This window comes from Physeter macrocephalus, chromosome 18 (assembly GCF_002837175.3).
Source record: "Physeter macrocephalus isolate SW-GA chromosome 18, ASM283717v5, whole genome shotgun sequence".
Classification (NCBI taxonomy): domain Eukaryota; kingdom Metazoa; phylum Chordata; class Mammalia; order Artiodactyla; family Physeteridae; genus Physeter; species Physeter macrocephalus.
The window spans coordinates 76,728,468-76,735,802 of NC_041231.1; the positions used below are offsets into that span (position 1 = coordinate 76,728,468).

The following is a 7,335-nucleotide window of genomic DNA, read 5'->3' on the forward strand; positions in this document are numbered from 1 at the left end:
CTCCATACTGTTCTCCATAGTGGCTGTATCAATTTACATTATTCCCACCAGCAGTGCAAGAGGGTTCCCTTTTCTCCACACCCTCTCCAGCATTTATTGTTTCTAGAGTTTTTGATGATGGCCAATCTGACCGGTGTGAGATGATATCTCATTGTCGTTTTGATTTGCATTTCTCTAATGATTAATGATGTTGAGCATTCTTTCATGTGTTTGTTGGCGATCTGTATATCTTCTTTGGAGAAATGTCTATTTAGTTCTTCTGCCCATTTTTGGATTGGGTTGTTTGTTTTTTTGTTATTGAGCTGCAAGAGTTGCTTATAAATTTTGGATATTAGTCCTTTGTCAGTTGCTTCGTTTGCAAATATTTTCTCCCATTCTGTGTGTTGTCCTTTCATTTTGTTGATGGTTTCCTTTGCTGTGCAAAAGCTTTTAAGTTTCATTCGGTCTCATTTGTTTATTTTTGTTTTTATTTCCATTTCTCTAGGAGATGGGTCAAAAAGGATCTTGCTGTGATTTATGTCATAGAGTGTTCTGCCTATGTTTTCCTCTAAGAGTTTGATAGTGTCTGGCCTTACATTTAGGTCTTTAATCCATTTTGAGTTTATTTTTGTGTGTGGTGTTAGGGAGTGTTCTAATTTCATACTTTTACATGTAGCTGTCCAGCTTTCCCAGCACTACTTATTGAAGAGTCTGTCTTTTCTCCATTGTATATCCTTCCCTCCTTTATCAAAGATAAGGGGTCACCTTTTTTTTTTGGCAGTACGCGGGCCTCTCACTGTTGTGGCCTCTCCCATTGCAGAGCACAGGCTCTGGACGTGCAGGCTCAGCAGCCATGGCTCACAGGCCTAGCTGCTCCGCGGCACGTGGGATCGTCCCAGACCGGGGCACGAACCCGTGTCCCCTGCATCAGCAGGCGGACTCTCAACCACTGCGCCACCAGGGAAGCCCCATTGGTCACCTTTGAAGGATGCTAGAAAACCAACTCATTATTTTATTTTATTTTATTTTTTGGTAAGTGACGTAAGCTTTTATTTCCTTGTTTCACAAATAAAGCCTGCTGAGTTGGCTGCTTTTTGGCGATTAGTCAAAGAGACCAAATCCCATATACTTGTCCGACTCCTCCGACTCTTCCTTTGCTTCAACCTTGGCTGCGGCTGCAGCAGCAGGAACAACAGTGGTGGCAGCAGCCACAAATGCAGATGGATCAGCCAAGAAGGCCTTGACCTTTTCAGCAAGTGGGAAGGTGTAATCAGTCTCCACAGACAAAGCCAGGACCCACTTGTACCCACTGATGATAGAACGGGGTACAGATGCAACAGTTGGGTAACCAATCTGCAGACATATGCTGGCAACATTGCGGACACCCTCCAGGAAGCGAGAATGCAGAGTTTCCTCTGTGATGTCAAGCACTTCAAGGTTACAGATGCTGCCATTGTCAAACACCTGCTGGATGACCAGCCCAAAGGAGAACGGGGAGATGTTCAGCAACGTGGCTTCACTGGCTCCCAATTTGTCTCCAGTCTTCATCAGCTGCACATCACTCAGGATTTCGATGGTGCCCCTGGAGATTTTAGTGTATTGCCTAAAGTCTGGAAGAAGGAGGTCTTCTCAGGGCCCAGACCAGTGTTCTGGACCAGCACAGTGACTTTGCAGGGTGGCAGCTGGCACGTCATTGGCCAGCAGCATGTCCCTGATCTCAGTGAGGTCTTCCTTGGTGAACACAAAGCCCACGTTCCCCCGGATGTGAGGCAACGGTTTCTCCAAAGCTGGGTTGTTTCCCAGATGCCCTCGGATCACCTTGTGCATCACCGTGTTCTTGCCCTTCAGCACCACAGCCTTCCCATGGAGGGACATGCAGATCTGCTGCATCTGCTTGGAGCCCACATTGTCTGCTCCCACAATGAAGCATTTCGGATAATCATTCAGAAGTTGGATGATCTTAAGGAAGTAGTTGGACTTCCAGGTTGCCCTGTCTTCCCTGGGTATCACGGCGGTGCGTCAGGGATTGCCACGCAGGGTTTAAAGACGATGTCACTCACTTGAGGACACCTGGCGAGAGGCTCATTATTTTAAAAACTGGTCAAGAAGCATTTACTTTCCCTTTCGTGAACAGCTATACCTCAGGGTAACCAAACGGTTAATAAGGGGCATTTTATCTTTATAGAAGTCTCCAGCTGATAAATAGAATATCACCATTTTATAGCCCCTAATGAAATACTGGATCTAGCAATGATTATTGACAGCTGCTAATTCCAGAGAGACAACCAGATGTTGTGTGCCTACTGAGAAAGTATACCTGGGGGAAAAAAAAAGTCAAATCTGACCCTGACGAAGCCTCCAGATCTATGTTTCATTATTAAAAAGAAGCTCTCTATGGGACTTCCCTGGTGGCGCAGTGGCTAAGAATCCGCCTGCTAATGCAGGGGACAAGGGTTCAAGCCCTGCTCTGGGAAGATCCCACATGTCATGGAGCAACTAAGCCCGTGCACCACAACTACCGAGCCTGTGCTCTAGAGTCAGTGAGCCACAACTACTGAGCCCATATGCCACAACTACTGAAGCCCACGCGGCTAGAGCCCACGCTCCGCAACAAGGGACGCCACACACCGCAACGAAGAGTAGTCCCCGCTTGCCTCAACTGGAGAAAGCCCCCACACAGCAACGAAGACCCAAGATAGCCAAAAATAAATAAATAAATTTATTTTAAAAAAAGAAGCTCTCTAGAAGGAATCTGGAAAACAAGGGCTGAAATAGTTAACTGTGAATGCACATTTTTCTGTTGCTCCCACAAACGGTTAAGACCTAATATTGTTGTTGTTAATGTTTCGTGTGCTTTCACCATCTTCTCCACCAGATTCTCAGCTCCCTGAGGTCAGGGGCTGGACGTCCACTCTTCCATCCCCTCCACTGTGGACGCCTTGCCCATTGGAGGAGCTTGGGAAATACCAGCTGATCTGTGGTGGGTTCACTGGCCCCTGCATGATGTGGATCCAAACAGAGTTGAGCCCAATATGGGATCCTGGTCGGCAATTACATTAATTATCATTATTAATTCAACAAACATTTATTTAATGCCTACCATGTGCCAAGTACTCTGCAAGACACTGGGGATGGAGAGAGAAAAATACAACTACTGCCTTTAAGTATGTGTTTAGTGGGGGAGTCAGACAAGTAAACATATTAATTACAATAGCGAAGGCTTACCGACCGCTTACTACGTGCCAGCCACTATTGCGAGAGCTTTAACCCCATTGTTAGTGCTTACAACCACCCAGTGAGGTAGGTACTATGACCCCTGTTATGAAGATGAGGAAACTGAGGCACAGAAAGGTAAAGCCACATGCTCAAGGTAACACAGCTAGTAAGTGACAAATGCAGGATTCAAATCTCCAGTCATCTGGCTCCAAAGGAAAACCTATCATAATCACTAGGCTTTACCACATTATCACACAGCATGATGCGTGGGTGCACGATGGGTGGGTGCACAAGGCAGGCTTTTAACTCAGAGTGAGGGTATAAGGGGGCAGAGAAGCATCCTGGAAGAAGGCTCTTCAAAACAAGATTTTAAGAAGGAACGGGGCTTGGGGACTTCCCTGGCGGTCCAGTGGTTAAGATTCTGCAATTACAATGCAGGGGGCACGGGTTCAATCCCTGGTCAAGGAACTAATATCCCACATGCCACACAGCTTGGCCAAAAAATTAAAAAATTAAAAAAAAAAAAAAAAGAAGGAACAGGGCTTGGCAAATAGAAAAAGAAGCACAAAAACAAAACATGAACTCAGGGTAATTCCGGATGCTCAGAGTTTAAGGGATGATGAGGGGGAACACAGCAAAAGGCCACTAGGACACTGGTTTGTGAGGGGTGGAGCAGGCAAAGGAGGTGAAATCCAAGTTTACCCTGCTTAGGCTGTCCCCGGACAAAAAAAAATCACCGATACAGTGAGTCCCTGTTTCCAAGGAGGTGGCTGTTAGGTTAGAAAATGGACTGAAGAAGCTCTTTGTCACCATACATTCACAGAAGGCATGATTATGGGATAATGTCATACCTGGTCTATTAGTTTCCTAGGGCTGCTGTAACAAATCACCACAGCTGGGTGGCTTAAAACAACAGAAGCTTATTCTCTCAAGTTCTGGAAGCCAGAGGTGCCAAATCAAGGTGTCGGCAGGGCTGGTTCCTTCTGGAGGCTCTAGGAAGAGTCTGTTCCATGCCTCTCTCCCAGTTGCTGGTGGTTGCAGGCAATCCCTGGCGCTCCTTGGCTTGTGGCTGCATCACTCCAAGCTCTGCCTCCGTCATCACGTGAGCTTCTTCCCTCTGTGCGCATCTGTGTCTCGTCTCTTCTTGTAAGGACGTCACCAGTCACATAGGATTAGAGCCCACCTTAATGACGTCTCTTTACTTGATTACATCTGCAAAGGCCCTATTTCCAAATAAGGTCATGGTCACAGGTCCCAGGGCTTAGGATTTGAACATATCCTTTTAGGAGACACCATTCAACCTATTAACACCTACTATTCTGCAGACTGTTTTTTTTGCCCTACAGCTAACCACAGGTGTTTTACCGTGTCTGTTCACATGGTTCTGGCCCATTCATTTCAACCACCGTACATTATTTCACTGTATCGGTGACCCAAAATCTATTTGTCTAACACCCTAATCATGGACATTCAGATGGTTTTCAATTTTTTGCCATTACAAACAATGCCGCAACTGAATCTCTCTGTACAGGCACCTATGCACATTGGTAATGGGAATGTTTCTTGTAGTATGACTTCCTAGAAACAGGACTTCCCCTGGACCAAAGAGAATACAATTTCAGGGCTTTGATAAATGACAAATTGCTCTTAAAAAGGCTGTACCAATTTATGCTTCCTTACCAACACTGATACTTATTAATCTTTGCCAATTTGAGAGACGTAAAATAATACTTTGTTTTATTCTGCAACTCATTTAAGACATTTAGTCTGTTCTTAACAACATAAAGCCATCTTTTGTATGTTCACTGGTTAGCTGAATTTTCTATTCAACTTGTCTACCTTTTTCCTTGTTTATTTTTACTGTTATCTTTTTCTTATTAATTTGTAATCAATAAGATCACTAATATAAGGCCTTTTCTGCATTACACGTCACACTTTTCCCCCCTGAGAATGTTCATTAAGTTACTGAATGCCTACTAAGTGCCAGGCATTGTTCTAAGTGTTGGGAATACAGCAGTGAACAGGGCAGTGAGGGTTCCTGTTCTCAAATATTACTTAACTACTCAGAAGAAAATGTGTTTGCACATGATTTGGGCTTGGAAATAGATAGAAGTGAATTTTCACCCTTGGGTGCAAAGCTGTCTTGGAATTCATTTAAATACTGTCCTGTTTTAGGGGCTTCCCTGGTGGCACAGTGGTTGAGAGTCTGCCTGACAATGCAGGGGACACGGGTTCGTGCCCTGGTCTGGGAGGATCCAACATGCCGCGGAGCGACGGGGCCCGTGTGCCACAACTACTGAGCCTGCGCGTCTGGAGCCTGTGCTTTGCAACAAGAGGCCACGACAGTGAGAGGCCCGCGCACCGCGATGAAGAGTGGCCCCCACTTGCCGCAACTAGAGAAAGCCCTCGCACAGAAACGAAGACCCAACACAGCCAAAAATAAAAATAAATAAATAAAAATTTTGAAAAAATCTTATAAATACTGTCCTGTTTTGCTTTGAGAGCCTTTTAGGGGGAAATCTACTCTGTTCTCCAGGTGTCCTGGAAGCACCCACAAAGGAGCAGTGTGCTTAGTGAAGGTGGAAGCAGGAATAGCTGACAGCTGTGCCCTTTCCTTGAAAGGAAGAGCCACACCCCAGGCACCCACACCCCCTAGAAGTCCAGGGCCTTCAACAATTAAGCCCCGGTGAGCTCAGAGAGCAAAGGAAGTTTTAAGGAGGAATAACTCTTCCCCATTTCAGTGGAGGGGGTACCATTGGAGTCTCATTCCACCTCCTCCCAGAAGTTCCAGGGAGGCATGATGTCTCACCGAGTATGTTTGGCTCTGAGCCTTCCTCTCCTGCCCACTTGGGGGAGGGGGAATATAACCCCTGCAGACACACACACACACACACACACACACACACACACACACACACACCCTAATTCAGGGATGAATCAGACAAGCTTATCCTTTTCAGATTACAACCTTGTTCCTCAACCTAGCCTTTATCTGTAATAAAGGTGATACACTAATTTCCATCTGTCTAATTCCTGTCTGTCTTCCTTTCCTCCCTGCATCCACTGGTTTAACATTCAGAGGAAAGAAGGGTGTTATTTACTGACTCCTTCAACATACAGTTTCCATTCTATTGCTTTACGCCTGCGTATTTTATGGGTTTTCTTATTGTTGTTGATTTTGTGAATGCGATAAACGTTTCCATTGTATTTTCTAAAAGGTTACTTGCTGATAACTAGTGAAACTTCTGGGTTTTGTGTAGTTTTGTATTTGCCCAAATGACTCAACTCTCTTACTGATTCTAATGGTTTTCAGTTGATACTTGGGTTTCACATGTTAAAAAAAAAGGCACCACCTGCAAGCAGCATTAACTTTATTTTGACTTTCGTTTTCTTACAGTATTATTTCAGCTACAACTTCCAGAATAATGTTAAATAGTAGAGACTTTATTATTTTAATGTAGTGACTTCTTTAAAGAGAACAGCATTATAATTTCATTTTTTAAATTTATTTATTATTTTTTTATTTTTTGGCTGCGTTGGGTCTTTGCTGCTGCACGCAGGCTTTCCCTAGTTGCGGCGAGCGGGGGCTGCTCTTCGTTTCGGTGTGCGGGCTTCTCATTGCGGTGACTTCTCGTTTCGGAGTACAGGCTCTAGGCGCGTGGGCTTCACTAGTTGCGGCACGCGGGCTCAGTAGTTGTGGCTTGCGGGCTCTTGAGTGCAGGCTCAACAGTTGTGGCGCACGGGCTTAGTTGCTCCGCCGCATGTGGGATCTTCCCGGACCAGGGCTCGAACCCGTGTCCCCTGCATTGGCAGGTGGATTCTTAACCACTGTGCCATCAGGGAAGTCCCTATAATTTCATTTTAAAATACGCTAGCTGTTGTATAAGATTTAAAAAAAACAGGAATGGATGTTAATTCGTATCTAATGTCATTTTCACATCTACTGAGAAAACTGTGTGACTCCTTTGACTTCTTATTTTGATGAATTACGTTAAATTAAACCATCCATGCCATTTTTGGAGTAAATCCTAATTATTTATGGTACTTTTTTTTTTTTTTTTTTTTTGCGGTACGCGGGCCTCTCACTGTTGTGGCCTCTCCCCGTTGCGGAGCACAGGCTCCAGACACGCAGGCTCAGCG

At 45.0% G+C, this 7,335-nt stretch overlaps 1 pseudogene across 1 annotated transcript; it reads right to left on the reverse strand.

Annotated features, from left to right (window-relative positions):
- Window positions 1–895: 895 nt before the first annotated feature.
- On the reverse strand, window positions 896–1,998 carry LOC102987958 (60S acidic ribosomal protein P0-like; annotated as a pseudogene). Its single transcript, XR_447751.3, has one exon. The product of XR_447751.3 is annotated as a 60S acidic ribosomal protein P0-like (transcript).
- Window positions 1,999–7,335: the final 5,337 nt, after the last annotated feature.